Raw genomic sequence first — 9634 nt, 5'->3', positions numbered from 1 at the left:
GTAGATGATGTCTGGTAATATAATCATAGACGGTTCTAGTGTTGGTTTGTGCTGGAGGAAGTCTTATACAGCTCCAATCGCCATAGTACTTTCGGACGTAATCTAGGCTGGCGTGCTACATTAACAGGAGCGTTCCTATCTCCAGGATCTAACGAGGGGAACAGAAGTTTCGTGATGCCTGTCTTAGTGACGTGTATTAGTTTAAAAGCACGTCTTAATTCCAAGTCCCGTGTTTTGCCTCTGCAAAGTCGCCGTGTGGAAGGGTACTTTGAAGATATTTTGTTTCCACACATACCAAGAGGCTACAGCTAATATTTTATGTGCAGTGACCTGCAGTATCGGTAAGACTGCTGTGACATGATAAATTTTGCTAAGTATGTATGTATTTATAAACTGAACTTTCTGCAGTCAGTCTAACGATCGCATGTCATGGTCCTTCAACACGGTTCCGATGACATTAAGTTTCCTCTCCCAAGTGTTCGTGGCCATGCGCTTGAGATTCGCCCTTAATCACAATCCGAGTTGGAGTCTCTCTTCAGTTACATCTAACCAGTGCGCAGCTATTGCACTATTGTAAGAACCGACATGCAGTATTTTGGATTTAAAATTTTGTAAATTTGTGATAAGAACTTATGAGACCAAGCCCCCCCCGACCATTATCCACTCGCTCGCGGCCACACTGTATTCCCGCGTGGGTTTGGACGATGTCGTGCGCCTAGCACTGAAAACTTTAGATGAGCCGCCGAGACCCAAATAATTATACAGGATGTTTCAGGAGGAATAGTAAATATTGTAGGAGGTGGTAGTATGGACAAGTTGCAGAAGAAATGCCATATAACATGTGTCCAATTTTTATTTCGTACATACAGCTGGGTTCAATGCATTTACGTTTCGTATGTTGGTCCTTACAGGACCCAGTTGTCTACATTTCCTTGAAAATGACTTCCAGCGTTATTGGAAGAGGTTTATTTGGCTACAGGAATGCCTATGTTCCTCCAGCATGACGGGGCTCCTGCAAATTCTAGTCGTCAGGTGACACATTATCCAAACCTAACATTTTCTGAAAGATGGATCATTAGATATGGGCACTTCTCTTGGCCTCCAAGATCCCTGGACGTTCTCTCTTTGTATTTTTGCCTGTGGGGATGGTTAAAGGCGAAGTCTACAAAGAAAAAGTAAACCCAAGAGCCGATTTGATCGTTCGGATTATGAATGGTGCAGCCCTCATAAAAGAACGCAAAGACGACCTCAGAAGAGCTACACGTGGTGTTATCAAGAGAAGTCAAATGTGCATTGAAGTTGGTGGGGAAACTTTTGAAAATCAACTTTGAACGTCCTCATTTGCCTTTGATTTGAGTTTGTTAGGGTTACGTACTAACAGCTGTATCTCTGTCCTGAATAAAAAGTGGACGCATTTATATGGAATTTTTTTATGCATTTCGTCTGTACTACCACCTGCTAAAATATCTACTATTCCTCCTGAAACACCCTGTATATGGATATATGTGTGGTGTCTGTTCTTTCGGACATGTCCGAAAGAAAATGTTTCATGGCATTCTGCAACGACCTTCGATCTAGTTGTACGGGCTGATAGAGATTTCAGAGCTGCTTGGCTGTCTGAATAAAAGTAGATGCTACGATTTTTGTAGGGTCTACTCTAATTCTCCTCCGTGCTCTTGCTGATAGAAGATGTCATGTAATACTGTGGCCATATTCCCTAAAGAGATTCTAGGTAGTACACCAGACCCGGTACATTCATCTGTTTTCGACCTGTCAGCAAACCACTATATTATGTCTCCTGCACGGTTTAGTGGTTCGTTCTTCCACTGCTCCCTGCCTCCAACTGTTACATAGCAAGGTTTATTGAAACAGCTACAAGTTATTGTATAGTTAGTCGGCATTTCCCGAGCCAGCGCCATACTGATTTGGGATTCCGTATATTCTAACTATATCCAGCTATTTCCAACTTTTAGCCTTTATGTCCCTGCCGCTGTCTCCATTTTAAGCCACAGGTGTAAGGCTGGTTTGTCTAGCGTAATATCAATCCCAAGAGTGGATGTCCTGCTAATTCCATCTGTTTGTGAAAGCAGATCAGTCTCTGCACTTTGCCAGACTCCCTAGCAGCCACCTTATGTTCGACTTTGTTCATATCATAGGCCTATAAATTACCAATGGTCTTTTTACAGAGGTGTATATCCAGTAAGTACTGGGTTTAGACCCCATTTTACCCTACAGCAGCTTCTAGTGCTTATAAGATTGTCTTTCGCAGTGGAACACATTATTTATGTGAAGTGTTCATAATATTTTTCCATCCAGGGCTACCTCTAGATACATTACAACCCAGCTGTATGTATGTTCAATAAAAATTGGACACATGTTATATGTCATTGTTTCTGCAATTTGTCTATACTACCATCTCCTACAATAATTACTATTTCTCCTGAAACATCCTGTATAATTATTTGGCTCTCGACGGGTCATCTAAAGTTTTCAGTGCTAGACGCACGGCATCGTCCGAACCCTGACGCACGACATCGTCCGAACCCTCGCTGGAATACAATGTGGCCGCGAGCGAGTGGAATAATGGACGTGAGGAGGGGGGGGGGAGGAGGGGGGGAGTACCGCGCATGTGGTATACGGCAAAGATGGGAATTCGCGTCTGATGAGGAGCGTGTGTAGATATGTGCTGCAGAGAGGTTGGTTGCTGTGTCCCGACAGTGTCCACCGTCGGAGCTTCGAGTCCTCCCTCCGGCATTGTCCATAGTTTAAGTTAGATTAAGTAGTGTGTAAGCTTACTTGGTCCCATACGTTCTCACCACAAATTTACAAAATTTTAAATCCAAAATACTGCATCTCGGTTCCTACAATAGTGCAATAAGTGCGCACTGGTTAGATGTAACTGAAGTGAGTCTCCATCTCGGATTGTGGTTAAGGGCGAACCCCAAGCGAATGGCCACGAACAGTTGGGAGCGGAAACTTAATGTCATCGGAACCGTGTTGAAGGACCTTGACATGCGATCGTTAGACTGACTGCAGAAAGTTCAGTTTATAAATACATACATACTTAGCAAAATTTATCATGTCACAGCAGTCTTACCGATACTGCAGGTCACTGCACATAAAATATTAGCTGTAGCCTCTTGGTATGTGTGGAAACAAAATATCTTCAAAGTACCCTTCCACACGGCGACTTTGCACAGGCAAAACAGAGGACTTGGAATTAAAGACGTGCCTTTAAACTAATACATGCCACTAAGACAAGCATCACGAAACTTCTGTTCCTCTCGTTAGATCATGGAGATAGGAACGCTCCTGTTAATGTAGCACGCCAGCCTAGATTACGTCCGAAAGTACTATGGCGATTGGAGCTGTATAAGAATTCCACCAGCACAAACCAACACTAGAACCGTCTATGATTATATTACCAGACATCATCTACACAAACCAATTCCGGTGAATTAACCTACAAAAAACTGGAGAAACGTCTGGAAAAATATCAACAATAAAATTATACCAACTAGAGTCAGTGCCGTATGGTGCGACGTTGTAAACGAAACCATACCCACAGCAGAACCATTATGAAAAATCAAATTGAGACCATCTTCATACTGCGACAAATGTGGGCTTGTAGAAACTGTAGCGCACACCTTCTTATGTGAAAATAGGGTCAGAATTTGGAACTGGACTACGAAGAAATTAGCACTATCCACAGAACCGCAGAAAGTCATATACCGATAACTGAAGCTTTAAACCTGACTGGAAATGTTACCCGTCCGCAAAGAATAACAGTTATTCGTGGCTTCTGGGACAGTTTGTGTTGTACGTCCTAATAAACAAAACTTAGAACTTAGAAGAGTGCATGTTTTATATTGCAGAAGAACATTTTAAGCTGAAGAAGAATAACAACTATAAGGAATGTTTTAAAAAATTTTTATCTATCGCTTTATGTGTGCTACAAAGAGATGGACAGTTTTATTGATTAGAAGCAGAATACTATTCTTTCACTTTTTTTATTCCTGGAATATTCTTTTACGTCGGTTCTTAAATCACAACTGTTCTAATCAAAATATCCACGGGTATGCTGCCGGTCTATAGTGTCCAACGGGCACAATATTTCGGCGATCAAACATGTCGCCATCATATGATGGCGACATGTTTGATCGCCGAAATATTGTGCCCGTTGGACACTATAGACCGGCAGCATACCCGTGGATATTTTGATTATCAGATACGCCGGGAGAAACTCAAGAATCACACAACTGTTCTAATTTGGCAAACCCCCACCGGCTCCGAAACTTCTTCCATTTGTTGAAAAATATATGGCTTCCTTACAGACTTCATATGCATCCAGTGCATAATAACTTAAATTGGGAATATATTTCTGAATGAATGTTTGTTATTTATTTTTCCGTCACCCTGTTCACTGTTATAAGTTATGTTCCACAAGGATCGCGCGCGATTGGAGGCGACAATCTGTAATTTATTTTACCTTAATTACTACTTCAATTTTGTTCAACAATTTAAAGGAATATATGAGTGCAAACATGGAATACATGTGAATAATGCAGCTGCTCAGTGACAGGTATGGGGGAGGCACTATGGCCAGGCCTCGGATTTTCGACCCCTGCCCTCTTTGCCTCCGCCTACCTGGTGCTGAAAGACTTCTCAAACTTAAAAAAAAAAAATAGTAGTGCAGTGGTCAGCACGTCTATCTAGTAAGCAGCAGGTCTAGGTTCGAAGCTCAGTCGGTCACAAATTTTCATCTGCTGTCGTTGCTGTATTTCAACGCGCTGTGACAGTGCGGACGTCGGTCCTTCGATATTTAAGATGCAATTGTTTTTTGAGGCAATAGAGGTGATTTGCGAACATTAGTCTTGCCATCAAAATAACGGGACTCCAACGGGAACCAATCCTTAGTCATACCTTCGTGCCGGAGCTAACCCATGCCATATACATGCGAATTAGATTGTAGTTCATATTTAGTCAAATAACGAATGGTCAGTATACAAGTATGCCGGCCAGGGTGGGCGAGCGGTTCTAGGCGCTACAGTCTGGAATCGCGCAAGAGCTACGGTCTCAGATTCGACTCCAGTCTCCGACATGGATGTGTCTGATGTCCTTAGGTTAGTTAGGTTTAAGTAGTTCTAAGTTCTAGCGGACTGACCACCTCAGACGTTAAGTCCCATAGCACTCAGAACCATTTGAACCATTTTTGACGTATACAAGCATTTACAAACAGAAGAAGCAGGATTGCAGCGAACTGATCACTTAACCAAGTGCAACATAGAGTACCTGTGTAATGAGTCATTCCAGCTGCATAGCTGAGGGTAACATTTTTTAAGCAATTCATTGCAGAATTAATGTAATACCCGCACGATGATCTCTGTAGTCATACTGTATCATTAGCAGCCCGCGAATGTAGTACTATGTTCGTTAAATCGGATTACTCAAGCTGAGGCCAAATAAAGACAAGCGACGACGCCACAACACTATCTTTATTTAAGTAGGTAATCAGCGCTAAATTATGTGCGCCACCATTAACGTTGCCGTAAGCAGTTTGACAGCATAACACCATCACAACTACTGACAACCTGAACCATTATCATCACGCAGTTGTAACTCGCAGTGATTACAAGTTTCTCATGTTTGTCAAGAATAGCGGAAAGCTCCTCTGAAGTTCCGTTTCCATTACGCCTAGGACGGAGAGAATCCTAAATGTCAGTAATAGGTCACCTAGCGAAGAGAAGAGTCCACGTATTGTCTCAAGTTCTTGCAGTTTGATGTTAATGCAGTTCCAGTTGGTTTCGCACTAACGGTTTCTTTTGGCTATCTGAATACTCATATTGGAATTATATAAGTGTAATTGCTAGAACGTTCAACTACCTTAATAACACCTCATTCTGGGTTGAATACGACTCGGAAAGAAACGTTAATTTGACGTTTCCATCCAACTCCTGACGTCTTACTGAATGAAGTCTGAAGTGCACGCACAGTTGTGTTGCCCGCCGCAAGGATTCTGTGAAGTGTTGTGGCAGCTGGCGGTCATTGCTGAATACAGAAATGTGCTCCAGGGGAACTCGTCTTTGTTGCATTTTTTCCATACCATAATTAGCACAATAACATAAGGCTTGTTCTGCTGAAGAACTTGATGCCCACAAGTCCTTAAATAAGAATCTCCTAACGTGAGTAATGTATGAAAGGAAACAGACTTTAGGACAAAACAATGGACAGCTCCCTGCTTTTTGCGTTTCCGATAGCGTCTACGATAAGAATCTGGTGTCATATTATGTTTCAGAACCCTAAACTGTTTATTTTTTTACCTCATACTAAAACAAAAGTTATGATATGAGAAGAGGAAATGACTTATATGCTTCTCAGGAACTTGAGTTTTTCGTGTTTATTTTCCCACTTCATACTAAAACAAGGGCGTTAAAATGAGAAGAGGGAATGAAACATACGCTTCCAAGACATAATATTTCCTTGTGTGCTACTACTGCATACATGAAAGCCCTGCAGTTAATTTTTGTATGTTGGATAAATTTTGATATCACCTCACATTCCTTTGTGAGATGGTTCCTATTTTCTTGGGATTCATATAGAGTGGACATTTCATCACTGGTTAATAATCTGATGACTAATGACATGATACCCGTTGCAATTTCTCCATGGCTCCTGTGAGTAGAGTCTCACGTTGGTTACTATAAGAACACGCAGGCAGTGATATCCGCTCACTGCGGTCAGAGACAAGGTGATTTCTTTCTGTTTATGGCGAAGCGTCTGCTGCAGTGTCCACGCTCAGCCAACATAAACAAATCGCGGCGGCATTGGGCACTGCTGATCGCTGCGCTTGTCGCGAGCCTCGACAACAAGAGCGCACTGTCTCTGCTAACGATACTATGGAGTTAATACATCTTACTTAACGTAATATGCAGGACGTGGGTTGGGTGAAAATTCAGTTAGTAACTTCCCATCGCATTAAAATACTTTACAGTCATATTTGATGAATTATTTATTGTTGGTTGTCTCTCTAATGTTAATAGTATTGATTCAGATTGTGCATGAACACGAAAACACACACACACACACACACACACACACACACACACAGACCCACAGTCTTTGATTCTAGTGAGGCTGACAACTACTGTGTGTTGAACAACACATGCACCAGTCAGTTCCTCAGTTGGCGTCGAGTGGATGAGTTTTTTCAATTACCTTGCACTGCAATAATTGTAAGGAGGAGCCTGAAAGTAAATGGTCTTGTATGCTAAAGAGCTGCCACAAAGCAAATCTTGACCGATTATCAGATAATTGTCCACATGGGTTTTGTGGACGAGTATACTTTTAGTAGCCGCGCGGGATTAGCCGAGCGGTCTGGGGCGCTCCAGTCATGGGCTGTGTGGCTGATCCCGGCGGAGGTTCGAGTCCTCCCTCGGGCAAGAGTTTGTGTGTTTGTCCTTAGGATAATTTAGGTTAAGTAGTGTGTAACCTTAGGTACTATGCTCATTCAGAGCCCCAGTAAAAAATATACACTCATCAATGCGCGTGTCCCCACCAACATCGAAAATAAGAAAAACACCGAAAATGTCGAAAAATTCTGGTTCAAAATGGTTCAAATGGCTCTGAGCACTATGCGACTTAACTTCTGAGGCCATCAGTCGCCTAGAACTTAGAACTAATTAAACCCAACTAACCAAAGGACATCACACACATCCATACCCGAGGCAGGATTCGAACCTGCGACCGTAGCGGTCGCTCGGTTCCACACTGTAGCGCTTAGAAGTGCATGGGAAAAATTCTGGAACTCAGTCGAAAATACTATGAGCAAAATTCACCAGGATGACGTGAAAATACTAATGGGAAACTTCAACTCTTTATTTGGGCAGAAAAAACCTGTAGAAAAATCTTTGGTACAAATTCAACATACCGAAACGCTTAGACCAACGGCACACGTCTGACTGACATTTGCCAACAATTCAACCACAAAAGGACGTCTTCCCAGTTTAGGAAAAAACCAGTTCCCAGATAACATGCTTAGCTAACAGGTGCAAGCTGCTTTCGTTCGCCATTCGCGACTCGCTGAAAGCCAGATTTTTAATTCTTTTGTAGCACAGCTACAAGCAGGCTGATAAAAACTCAATAAGGGAATCGTAAGACAACGCTCGAGCAAAATTCGTCTTTCTACTTTCAGTAACTCTTAGTGTCAGAGCGAAAACCTTACGGTACTGCCAAATTCATAATGCCACTTTTGTTTTCTGCCGACATATTTTTTGTTGTTGTGAATACATAATTTTATCTATGAAATGTCACATTTTCATAATACTTGCGAATGGTACAGGAAATGAAATAAATACAGATCTTTTCGAAGTCAAAAGTTGGTAATATCCTACTAATTCGTGTTAAAATAGGTTCAATCGTCTCACAGACACTTAATGCTTTATTAAGATAGACTGCCGTCGTGATGTTTCTGTAGTAAGCTGAATTTAATTTGTATTAGTACAGTGAATATTTTAATTGCATTTTCCATTAGGTTACTAAACGCAACAGTAATTATCAAAGAGAAATTAATCAGCAGCAGAATTTTCTTTCACGATATCTAAAACGATCTGACAATGCTAAAGTTGTTTACAAATTCTACGCCTGTAGAAACCTACTGGTTCTAACGATGTCATTAAACCAGAGTAGTTTTAAGAGTATTTCCGTCTAGAAATGAATTGCCTTGACGGTTGATCGATCAAGAGCGGGAAAGGTAAAATTTTACAAATATATGACGAGAGGGACAAGTGATTGAGAGAGGACTTCCCTATCAATACAAGTGCCTGACAGACGACATTTCTATCTATCTCCTGGATTGTTTTGTTTCTCAAATCAACATAGTGCGTTATCATGCAGTAGCACAGGTGATGTAGTTTTGTTGCTCGATTTTCTTACACTGCGAAAGAAAGGTGTCTCAGTTGTGGCAACAAATGCCAGCTGTGTTGCACACACCCTGGGGGCAGAATTCGTAGCCCAAAACACACTTTTGGAATCATCAGATGTAAAATATCATGTTCACGTTACTCTTTCCTTGAGTTTACGTCTTTTGGTGGGGCACAGCCTTTATTTCTTCTTAGGAAGTTGACAATAAAGGCAACAAAATACGTCACCAGTAACAGTACTGCATAGGAATGCTCGATGAGTGACCTGATGACGTTCAATAATAGTCACTCCATTGAGTTTTGTTGTTTCGAATTAGAGCATGCAGTACTCCTACACCAGACTTCTGAACTTTGCCTGTTGAATGCAAACGTCGCATAATGGTTAAATAGTAATCTATCACATATATCAGTAGTCGAGACTTCCTTAATGTGGAAAATCATTCATGCCAGAACGATCTTTGTTGAAACACGAATATTTTTTTCTGGCGTATTTTTACCAAAAGCACTCGCTCCAGTTCATATCTTTCTAGCTGCCTCCTCTGCATTCACCCCTCTGTTATACCAAAAGTAAACGTTGTGTTTCAGGTGTTACACCTTTTTCCACTTGCGACTCAATTTTACAATGCTTAACTGTAGTTCATGATTTTCAAGTATGCAAAATCCAGTGCTTAACTGCAAGATGATAACTAGAACTTCAAATTCGAAAATGACAGTTG

This window comes from Schistocerca cancellata, chromosome 8, assembly GCF_023864275.1.
Source record: "Schistocerca cancellata isolate TAMUIC-IGC-003103 chromosome 8, iqSchCanc2.1, whole genome shotgun sequence".
Taxonomy (NCBI): Eukaryota; Metazoa; Arthropoda; class Insecta; order Orthoptera; family Acrididae; genus Schistocerca; species Schistocerca cancellata.
This window is presented reverse-complemented; position numbering follows the sequence as displayed.